This window comes from Coffea eugenioides, chromosome 10, assembly GCF_003713205.1.
Source record: "Coffea eugenioides isolate CCC68of chromosome 10, Ceug_1.0, whole genome shotgun sequence".
Lineage (NCBI taxonomy): Eukaryota > Viridiplantae > Streptophyta > Magnoliopsida > Gentianales > Rubiaceae > Coffea > Coffea eugenioides.
The window spans coordinates 13,213,419-13,225,574 of NC_040044.1; the positions used below are offsets into that span (position 1 = coordinate 13,213,419).

At 35.0% G+C, this 12,156-nt stretch overlaps 1 non-coding gene across 1 annotated transcript; it reads left to right on the forward strand.

Moving 5' to 3' along the window:
- The first annotated feature begins 570 nt into the window (after positions 1–570).
- On the forward strand, positions 571–676 carry LOC113750946. The gene has a single exon (XR_003464713.1). It is a non-coding gene; the product is annotated as a small nucleolar RNA R71 (small nucleolar RNA).
- The last annotated feature ends 11,480 nt before the right edge of the window (positions 677–12,156 follow it).

The window sequence follows — 12,156 nt, forward strand, 5'->3', positions numbered from 1 at the left end:
TGCTCTTGGCTAATTTTTCCACCGCAATCCCCCAACCTGGTTCGGTGTCCAATTGTGGTTGCCTTGGTTGGAATCTCGGCAGATTAGTCGGTCTTTGAGGATTGCTTTGATCCTTCCATCCAAATTTTGGATGATTCCTCCATCCTGAATTGTATGTGTTTGAGTAGGGGTTATTTTGAGCATTTCGATTGTAATTATTGACAAATTGAGCCTGTTCAAAATCAACACCCTCATTAGTATCATGGCCACTCCCACATGTAAAGTAACATGCAACATGTACACTACATGAAGAACTCGGACCAACTCTGACTTGTCTACTCAGTAATTTTACCACATTATTCATTTAGGCACTCAACATATTTAGAGTATCCATTTCTATCATACATGTTTGGCACCAAGAATTACCTCGTTCATTTGCTTATTGGTAGTTGTTTGCCACCATCTTCTATCAAATTTTGAATTTTTTGGGGTGATTTATCCATTAAATCACCACCTGTGGCTACATCAATAGTAGTTTTAGTAAAGAAAGATAAACCATTATAAAAAATTTGTACGATGATCCAATTGGGAAGTCCATGGTGTGGGCATTTCGTAACAAATTTTTAAATCTTTCCCACGCTTCATATAATGATTCATCATCTTATTGACTAAAACTAGTAATGTCCATTCTAAATTTAGCCGTTTTATCCGATGAAAAGTATTTATTAAAAAATACTCTAGATAAATCATCCCAAATAGTAAAAGTATTAGGAGCATGAGAATATAGTCAAATTTTAACTTTATCTCAAAAAAAGTGGGAACAATCTTAACCTTATAATATTATCACTAATTCCATTCATTTTATTTGTATCACATATCTCCAAAAATATGGTTAAGTGTGCGTTTAGATCCTCTATGGCATTACCTCCAAATTGAAATTGTTGAACCATTTGAATGAGTAATGGTTTAATTTCAAAATTGTTAGCGTTTACCGTTGACTGAGCTATACTTGTTTGTGATTCTTACGTCTCCAGTAGAGCAAAATCTCTAAGAACTCGCCTATATTTATTTCATTTTTTGCCATTTCATCTTCAAAAGGCAACTCAATAGCGATTCCCTCTATATTTTGAAGCTCTTCTTCCTCTTGTTATGGTGTACGCCTTTTTTGTCTACGTAGTGTCCTTTTAATTTTCGAATCAAAAGGTACGATCACATGTAACGTCCGGTGCATACACTACAAGTAAGAAGAAAAGAGATAATGTAGTAATTATATCACAAAAATAAATAAAAATTCTAACTTATCTGTTGACAAAGTTCAACTAACTAATAAAGAAAATGTCTAAATTAATAAAGTTTGTTAGACACTAATACTGCCGCTCCCCGGCAACAGCGCCAAAAAATTGACAGGTTCTCAATATAAACTTAAGTTTAATCCAAAATATACCCGTTTGATTGCAAGTATACAGGTCAAATAGTAGTTAAGGTATATATCGAGTCAATCCCACGAGAAACAATTATTACAAGTTCTAGGTCCTTTACTTACTCTATTATTTGAACCAACTAGCAATAAAAGCAAGAGAAATTGCAATTACTTATTACTTAAGTTACCTAACTAATTAGCTTGCAAGATAACAATGGATAAATGTTACTAAATATTTGAGTTAGGGATGTAGAGTCTACTGATGGCACAAAAGGTACAAGTAAATGGATTTACCTCTTGTTACTACTCTAGTTTAACAAGAGATTTATTTTCAATATTACCAAAACTCGCTCTTATGATGAAACGACTTAGATTAGATTAGTTTTTCCATATTCTCATGGTGAATAACTAGATTTACTCTTGTTTTCTTCATGATATGCAAAGTTAATCCATTTAAGTGTATCTCTATTCTCATGAGTCTACTCCTTAAGTTCCATTTATATTGTTCCATCATTATTACCAATTTTCATTGAGTAATAATAACTAATAGCTTGCTATTTGTGATCAAGCAACAACAAGTGATAAGCATGTATAAATGGACAAGTTAATACAAGATATAAGAGGTGTAAATCATATTCAACTCATATCAAATGACCATAAGTTTCATCTACTCCCTAGATTTAGAAATTTATCTACTCATGTAATAAAAGATAATAAAGAGCATAACTTCATTGCATGCAAACATAATCAATCACAAGTAAAGAGAAAGATAGAGAAAACTTAGTCAAGGTGATGAACAACCTCCCAAATCTTCTATTACTTCAACAACATGAGTGATACAATGAAGTCTCCAATTGTTCTTACAAGTTTCTTGCTAGAAAGAACAAGAAAAGACTAACACTAAGTTCTTTTGCTAAATCTGATAAAAACTCTCCCTAATGACTAATTCCTTCTTGTCTAATGATTCTTACATATATATATAATGTTAAGAGAGTCAAAAGTGATTAATGACATGACATAAAGCTTCCATTCCACTTCTCTAGGGTTTCTTGAGCATGTGTAGCAGAAATTCTGTGTTGAAATTGAGCTGAAAAGTAATGTGAAAACAGAGCAAGTTACAGAATAAGTTGCAGAAAAATAGGACTCACTACGCGACCTTGGAATACGCAACCTCAGCTCGCGTATTCGAGGTCGCGTTTTCTCCTTTACTACATTTTCTTGCTTCTTTTCTGCTCCAATTCGATTCTAAGATTTAAAACAAGATGTCCTCAGCTGAATTCATGCATTGCTCCAAGAATAATTGCCTTGAATAACCAATTTCCTTTTCAAAGTATTGTTGAATCAAGCTCTAATGAAGTTGAAGTATATCTGACTTGATCCGACATTTTGTGTCTTCTCAATTCTTGCAAATAGAACCAACATTTTGCACATTATCTTGTTCAAATGAAATTTACAAAATTTAGAAATTTAGGGAGCAAGTTACATCGTAAATCATCCTAATTTGTACCAAAAATAAGCACAAAATACTACTTAAAAATACTCATAATAAACACTTATCAGTTTGAAGTCAAGAAATTGTCCCAAAACATATTAAGGAGCTTGAGAATATTGGAAGCTTGTTCACCTTATTCAAGTGAAGAAAGAGGTCGATGTTCAAAGTGAGGGCTGATTCGGCTTCAAGCTTGGTCCGGTTCTTTCCTAATGCTTTAATTTGATTGGTTGAGTTTTATAGAGTGTTTTAGTAGTAATTTAGTCATTTTATTGAGTAGAATATTCGGCCAGTCAAGTGCAAGAGAGCCGAATTCAAGTATCATGTTTATTTAGGAAACTAAGTCATGTTTAGTCTTTCCAAGTTGCATTAGGGTTTCGGTTGTAAGGCTATAAATACAGCATTTAAGACATTTTTTACCATTCAATAATAAACTTTTGAGAGATGAATTAATAAAAGTGAGTTTGGAATGGATTGAATGAATTAATCCCTTTGTTTCTAGTTTGATTAAAATCACGGTCAGATTTGTCATATTAGTTCAGCTGAGATTTAGGTCTCTTAAGTTTCCAAATTTCGGTTGTCTTTTAGTTTCCAAGATAGATTAGGCTTCCTCGTTAGTAGTTGCCTATAAAAAGGCCTAGGCGTTTCTTTTCAAGACACAAGTTATCATCAATAAAATTTGAGAGCATTCTCTTGGCTTCATCGAGGCTATCTTGAATATCTTAGAGTGTAGATCTAAGAGTTCAATCCGACTTATCAATCAAGGACCGCATTTGATTGTGGCGTCTACTACCTATACCAGGATTCGTTGACCGCATGATCAACGGATTGAGGTCTTCTACTGTGTTTTCAATTGTCCGTGTCAAACTTTTGATATTGAAACTAAATCCTTAGGGTTTGATATGTTACGGGTGTCGTAACAAGGTTGGCGGGGTTCGTATCAGCTTGTATCAGAGCAGCCTATCTATATGAGTGGTAACATGCAATGAAGCTTGGGATTCTCTAATTGCCTGATAACATTGAATGTCTTGGACACCCAACAAGCCTTTTACAGCCTTAGCAAAAAAAAAGGTCACAACATTCTAATTAATTTGTTATGGGTGTCGACATATTTTGGTCATTAGGTTGGCCAAAATAACGACTGATGCGAACCGAATTCCTAAAACTCCTACCCTTGAAGAGACGAATTGCACAGGCAGTGGAAGGATCTGTCTTGACCAGGTTATGAATACAAAAGAACCTCAACCCATTAATCACATGGTTAATGAACCTTGGTATAAGGAATGGAACATAATTCGATCAAGGACTACTCAAGATGAATTAAGGTTGGTAGAAAGGCGTCATAATCAAACGTGTTCTTTGATTGATAAGCCATAGATGAACACTCAAGAACCCATCTAAAGTATTCAAAGGGGGTTGGCAATGAGTCAAGAGAAAATTCTCTGAAAATGTTTATTCACCCTTTTTTTGAATTGAAGTATATAAATATTTATAACCCTACTATCCCTAAACTAATGGACTCACTTAACTTAGCTAAATCAACCAACTCACGGCCCAATTAAGAAGCTTATTGCTGACCGATTATTACACAAGGGAATAACTAACAAAACGACTCAATTACCCAATGGACTTAACAACTAATTCGGATCCAAGTCAACATGAGATCTTGGACCGAGTTTATTCCTACCAAATTAATTAAAAATCTGAAAAAATAAACTATTAAGCTACTAATAAAAACTCAAACTACTTGAAACTTGAAACATGACCCATAAGCAGCCCATATTTCGCATCATTCCCCTCCTCTTGAAAAAAAAAAAAGATTTGTCCTCAAATCTTGGATGCAAGGAATGAGACTAGCAAGTAATGGCGGTTTTGAAATCCAATGCGTCTCATAATGGCCCGCTTGGATTGCAGAAGACTTGCACACATGAAGAACACAATCCGGTGCATCTGGTTCTTGGACAGCATGAAAATACTCATGATCAGCCATGGGACACTAGTTCAAGAACTGGTGCAAATCTGGAATTGATTGGACAGTTTTCTTGAAGCAAATCTGGAATGAACCCTGTTTCCCACTGTTATAAGGCTTGCTGAAGCTGGTTTCATGGTTGATATAACAAGAATTGGTTCAAAACAGATTTCGGATTCAAGATAGTTTGTAATCCAAATTGGATTTGGATTTGTAGTTGCTATTGTTTTGGTTGTTTTCTGTTCAGCCAACTTGTGAGCTTTCAAAACACCAATTTGGGGTGATTCTGATGTTTTAGTGGATCCAATAATGTGGCTGTAACAACAGATTTATTGGCCAAAATTCTGATCAAAATTTCAGCCAAGGATGAACTTGATGAAGCAAGGCTTAGCGGCCGGAAAATTTTGCAGGTTTGATTTGAACAGGTTTTAGCCCCCAAGAAAAATTTCTGAAATTTCACACAAGAATGTATGAAGATATTCTAGAACCCAAAACAAAGTGAGGTTGAAGGTGAATTCTCTCCCCCCCAAACAGTTCACAGCTTCTCAGGTTTTCACAAGATAGGTTTCGGTTTTGCAATAAGAGTGCTGAAGGGTGGATCAATTGTCAAGATACAAGACTGGAGTTCCAAGAATTTCCAGGTTGTCACTTGAACAATCAAGAAATTCCAGAAATCTGTAGTTTGGATTCAAGTTCCAAGAAATTAATACACAATCAATCCAAGTGTTCCAATTCAACACGTAAGAACCAAGAATTCCAACAACCAGTTTCGGTTTCCTTCAAGAAGGTTAGACCAGCAAGTTTCTTTTTCAAGAATAACGACTGATTTCCTCTTTAACAACCCAAAACTCTAACAACCAACAAGAACCAATGATAACACAAATTTCTAGGACTAAAATCGAATGAAAACAGCAAGAACAAGTGCTGGCAGAAACAAGAAACAAAAACCCTAAGGTGTCGCGACTGTGGAAAACCCAAGCGACTGGAGTTGTTTTCTTCCCCCCTTTTTTTGAATTTTCTGGAACAAAATCACTAAAAAACCACACAAATAAACAAGAAATTCTAGACCAAAACATGAAGTAACAATAGCCTTAAAGGTACGAATAGATTCAACAAGAAACAACCTATGAACGGCAAAAACCTAAGGTGCGATAAGACAAAATCCCTAGTGGCTCACTAAATTTAACCATGGATTAACTTCAAACGAAAGGACAAACAAACTTGAATAAAACAGAAAATTATAATCTGAAAAAAAAAAATTTATTCGAACCCGATTCGACATGTTCTGATACCAACTGATACGAACCTTGCCAACCTTGTGATGGCTCCCATAACAAATCAAGGCCCAAGGATCAAGATTCGATATCAAAAGTTTGACATGGACAACTGAAAACATAGTGAAAAACCTCAACCCGTTGATCACACGGTCAACGAATCTTGGTATAGGTAGTAGACACCACAATCAAATGTGGTCCTTGATTGATAAGTCGGATTGAACTCTTAGATCTACACTCTAAGATATTCAAGATAGCCTAATGAAACCAAAAGAATGCTCTCAAATTTTATTGACGATAAACAAAGTACCAAATGATAGAACAATAACCATGTAAGGTCCAACACTACTAAATCCAAGGTTGAATTGTGGTTGCATTTTTGTTCCATTCTAATTTAACAAAATGCACCGTTAATTGAGGTGTTTAGAGTTAGGTTAAGGATTTAGTTCTTAACCTGTTAATTTGAAGGTTAATTGGGTTATTTTTGTTAGTTATTTTCTTGTGTAATAATTGGCCAACAATAAACTTCTTAATTGGGCCATGAGTTAGTTGGTTTAGGTTTTATGTCTTGTAAGATTATAAATATAGCCCCTTGCAACGTTTTTTACAGTCAAGTAATAAAAAATTTCTAGTGAGTAGTTCTCCTTTTATGAAGTCCCTTGATGGAACGTGAGGTCCTTCTTGAACTATATAAAATATTTAACTTGGATACTTATGGCGTTCAAGACAAGATGATCGCATCATCTTGTTCTTTCAAACTAATAACCAATTCACTAGGTTTCTAGAGACGGATTCTCTTTAGATCTAGTAAGGTAGTTATTGTTTCATAATCTGGTCAAGATAGATCCTTCTGCTGCCTGTGCAATTTGATTCTTCAATACAGGTTCTTACTGAGTCGAGTCCGTGTCAAACTAGCTCTGATGCCATGCTCTTAGAGTATGGTGAGGAAATTTCTTTCTTGTCACTAACCATTCTTGCAGATTCACATACATACTTTTGGTCGAATGGAGAGATCCACCTCTAGATATTCAAGTGGAGGACCTTATTACATTCATGATTGGTGACATCATGAGGAGGAATTAAGAGGATATCAAGGAGTTGGTTCTTCTAACTCTAAAATATCTATACCATCTTTCAGCGGTTTTAAAGATCTCGATGCATGCTTAACATGGGTGAAGAAAATGGAATGCTTCTTTGGACGTCAATCTTATACAAAGGAGGAGGAGGTAAAATTGGCTACTCGTGCTTTTAATCATTATGCTTTAACATGGTAGAATCAATTTGTGAAGCAACGTCAATTATGTGGACTATCTTCAATTGCCACTTGAGATGCATTGAAGAAGATAATGCTTAAGATATATGCTCCTGCTTACTTCAGAAAGTTGCAAAATTTCACTTACTTAATCAAGAATCTAAGACTGTGGTTGAGTATTTTGAAGAGATGGAGTCAATAATGAAGCAAGTTGGGATCGTGGAAGATCTAGACACTACTATTGACTAATTTTTAGATGGTTTGAATATGAAGATTGTTGATTGCATTTAAGTACTACCTCATATGAAGTTGAGGGATGTGGTAAGTATTGCGATTAAAATTAAAAGGTGACTTCGAAAGAAGAAAGAAGAGGTTTCTCTAACAACTTCTATACCTGAGTCTAAGAATGAGTCACATGAGGAGTCATGGTGGGACATCTGTCAATGCCTACTAAATGAGAAGCAAGCAAGGGAGAAAGCAAAATGCAATAATCAGTCATCCTAATATGGACTTTTGTGGATGCCATTGCTAATGAAAATCTACCTAAGCCCATTCAAATGAAATTGAATTTGAAGAAATCATTATTGAAGCTGCGGAATGAGAATGAGGTTAAAAATTTACAAAGTGTGAATGTACATAAAATAATAATCTAGGGGAGTGATAATGAAAAAGAGAGTGAATTGTGCTTGAATGAGAAAATGAGTGAGAGTTCTTGAGATGAAGAGTATGATAGTGATTGCGATATTCGAGCTGATCTTTGGCGAATGGAGCATATGCAATGGTTCGTGTTCATGATCAAATTGAGTTGGCGACATGATTCTTGGATTGTATTTATCAAGACATTCTCCGAGTTACGCTTTTGTAAGCAAGCACATGATTTGAGGACAAATTGTCTTTCAAGAGGAGGGGAATAATGAGAACAAGAAGATCCGGATCCCCTTCAAATCCAAAGAATTCGTTTTTTTATCATATTGCTATGACCTACCCAATAAGATGTGTGAAGCATACATTGGAACCACATCACATAGCATTTCATTTTCGTACCCTCTAATGCGAAAAGGAACGACCATTTGCTTGGTTACTTGTATTTCACCACTCTCGTTCAACCATTATAGCTTATATGGCTGAGGACGTCGCAAAGTTGGAAGAGCCAACTTTTCTACCATCAATGCATTGGCGACATTTGTACAACTACCCACATCAATGATAAGACGACATGCATTTTCCTTCACATGGCAGCGGGTATAAAATATATTTTCCTGTTGTACTTCATCAACTTTAGCTTGAGTAGTAAGAACTCGCCTTGCCACTAAAGAAAAGTCAATTTGATCATCAGTTGCCATCTCTTCCACCTCATCTTCATTTTCTTCAATTAATGGTGGCATATCGACATAATCACTTTCATCATCCGTCACAATTTCACCGTTATCAAGGAGGATCATAGTATGCCGGTTAGGACATTGAGAAGAAATGTGACCAACTCCTTGATATTTAAAACATTTAATGTTACGGTTATGTTGTTTTGGGTCCTCTTTGGATGGTGTCAAACCCCTCTTGTTGCCATCGGTCTTGGATGGGCTTTTAGAAGGTGCACTCGACCCATTCTCCTCCTTCCTTGGTTGAGTTGGCCAACATGAAGTGGGGGTTGGAGTTGTGCTAGTTATTCTTCATTATTTTCCTTGTTTCAGTTATTCTTCATTATTCTTCATAAGTGTCGGTTCATTTAGCTAATTTACAGTTTGTTTCCTAAGTCAATTTCCTAGTTTCAGTTCGTTGTCTTAGAGTCAAATTTTGTTTCCAAGTTGTCTTTCTAATAGTCACATTCAAGTGGTTCAAATTGGTAAATTGATTGTTCACTTGAAGAAAGTTCTAATTTCTTCAAGACAAGCTATCAAGTGCCTTGAGAATTATTGTGTGAGACTGTTAGAGAGTTGAGTGGGATACACGAGCATGGGTGGACACATATGATAGAGTGTGTGAAATCATGTTCGTATCAGCATCCCTATGTTGCTTTTCCAAAACGCACATATCACAAACTCTACCAGAATTTCTAATACTAGGCAATCCACTAACCATTTTTCTACTGGCCAAAAATTTAAACTATCAAAATTTAAATAACCAAATTGCATATGCCACAATCAATTATTGTCATCTATTATTGTACTCAAACAGAAAAAATTAGCACTACTCAAATTCAGTGGAAATAAGCAATTTGAAGTCATTGGTACACTGGCAATCATTCCAATATTTTTATCAAAAATAGCATAAGTACCATTCCTGATACGAATATCATATTTTTCTCAGACAACTGGCCCATACTCAACAAATTTTGATGCAACCCAGGAACATAGAAAATATCAGAAATAAAATCAGTAGATCCATTTTTCAGGCTAATAAGAATTTTTTCCTTGCCAATCAATAGTAAAACAGTGTTATTCCCAAATTCAACTTCACCACGGACAGATTCATCAAACTCAACAAATCATTCTTTCTTACCAGACATATGGTTACTACAACATGTACCATTTATTTTTATCAACCACATCAACAACATTATAGACTAATAATAAAGTTTCAGATTTTTTATTATTATCTTGCACATGATTGTCAGCAACATTAACCTGAAAATTTTTGTCTACATTTTCTCCAAATCTACATTCACATTGTCTATGGTCCAATTTTTCACAATTATACATTGAACTCTCTGGTCAAAATTATTCTGATTAAAATTATTTTTTCTGCCAAAATTACCACCTCTGCCTCTGTCAGGACCACCTCTAAAATTAAAATTATTACCTCTACTGCATCCAAGATTTAATGTACCTTTAGTACTTTAACATTGTATGGCTGAAAAAAGAGAGCATATTATAGCCAGCAAAAGCTTAACATTTTTATTTTACATCCATGAAGTCAGGTCAAACAAAGATTCGCATGTTAAAGTTGGGTCAGGAGAAATAAAAGCAGAAAAATAGTATGGAGAGAAAAAAGAGAAATGCTAGACTGTTCATCAAAACCCAACCATGCTCACATTATCTTAATGTGTTTCTATCTGTGGGCACATGTATACACACAAATGTCTACATTCTACTTGGTTTTGTGTATTTTATGATAAAGTACATTAGCAAGCTTAGTTCAGTCAAATTAATCTTATACATCCTGTAGTAGTTTCCTAAAGGAGATGAAAATCAATCTCAATCTCCGGTATGCTCAGTTTTCTATGAAAACAAGTTAATTCGGGCTCCATTTCCTACTGCTACCTCTCTAATGCACTATAAAAGACTCTTCATTAGATTCCCCATCATGAAGATCCTCAAAAAAGTACTGTCCCACATCTACCCAGGGTCCCCTCCACACAAGCAACAAGAGCTATAACAATGTCCCTTGCAACTACAAGGAGCAACAGAAATTGAGCTTTAACAGTTTATCATCAAACCACGTATCACAAACCTATCTTTTCAGCATCACCAAGTATAACCAGCAAATTGTTTGTAGGCCTTTTCTACCTCCCAATACTCGTAAGCTTTAGTAGTTTCTCAACAAAGGGATCAACAACATCCTATTCAGACCTCTGAGCACAGAGCCAGATGCCCCACAGGTTTGTTCATTGGCTGTAACAAACACATGTATTTTTGTTTAACGGTGGATTGAGTGATATATATGTATATATTACCAACTAAATTCTACCACCAAGAAAATTCCCATGGTAATACCTCTTTCTCACAACCTTAATCTATTACCACAAAGAAAACAATTGAATATCAAGGCCTCAGTGGAAAAAGTAAACGTCATATTATGAGGCACCAGAATTATATCTATTCAAAATGCTTAATTCATTCAAATGAAAATATTGACAAACAACAAAGACAAATAATTACAGCAATAAAGACTTTCTCGCAAAGTCGGTAATCAACTCACATCCAAACAGAGTGAATGGGAAACTTTTCACCCATAGTATAATGGGGAACTCTTCGGGCATATGATCAATCAATCAGCACTAATAAACTCCAGACACATGAAATTTTGCAGGAAGGTTTCAAGGATGGAAAAACATGTCAATACCTATTTTATCTTTTTAGCCAAACACCAATACTTAGTATCTTTGTAGTTTCTCCTTCTGATGCTTAAAGGATATTATTTCAGAAGAACAATCACACTATCTTATAAGCATAGAAAGACAAGAAGTCATCATTGTCAATCCAATTTACAGAAGCATTGTTATGTTATTATGCTCAAAACAAAATATCAAATCCTTTTAGTGTATTATAGCCACATTAAATGCTTAGAGACAAAAGAACCTGCATAATATTATTATGGCCCTCAAACAAAATGACTTCTTTTTAGAAAGAAAAAGGAACTAAAAATGGAAGGAAAGAAAAAATAAAAGCAAAATGAATCTGATTATATGTTTCGATTTGAAAGCTTGAAGTAAATAGGTATAATCTTGATAGATCGCGATTTTGTCATTTATTTTATAATTAATTCCGTCCTATTATCTTACCAAATGTGCATTAATTGGCGAATTCTATTTACTTTTGGTATTTGTACTGATCACAGGAATTTAGAGCAAAATGTGGTAAAAAGGTGAAAATTTACCAAATGTGATTTGAACTGACAAAGATAATTCAGCACAAATTGGAAATGTGTCAACTAGGAAACCTCCTAGTTTGTTGGCCGCGGTTAAAGAGGAGATAGAGGTCAATTGTGAGGAGGACTCCAGGGAGCCTTCGGAGAGCCAGCCGCCACAAGCAAAAAAAGTAGGGAGAAAGCTAGTTT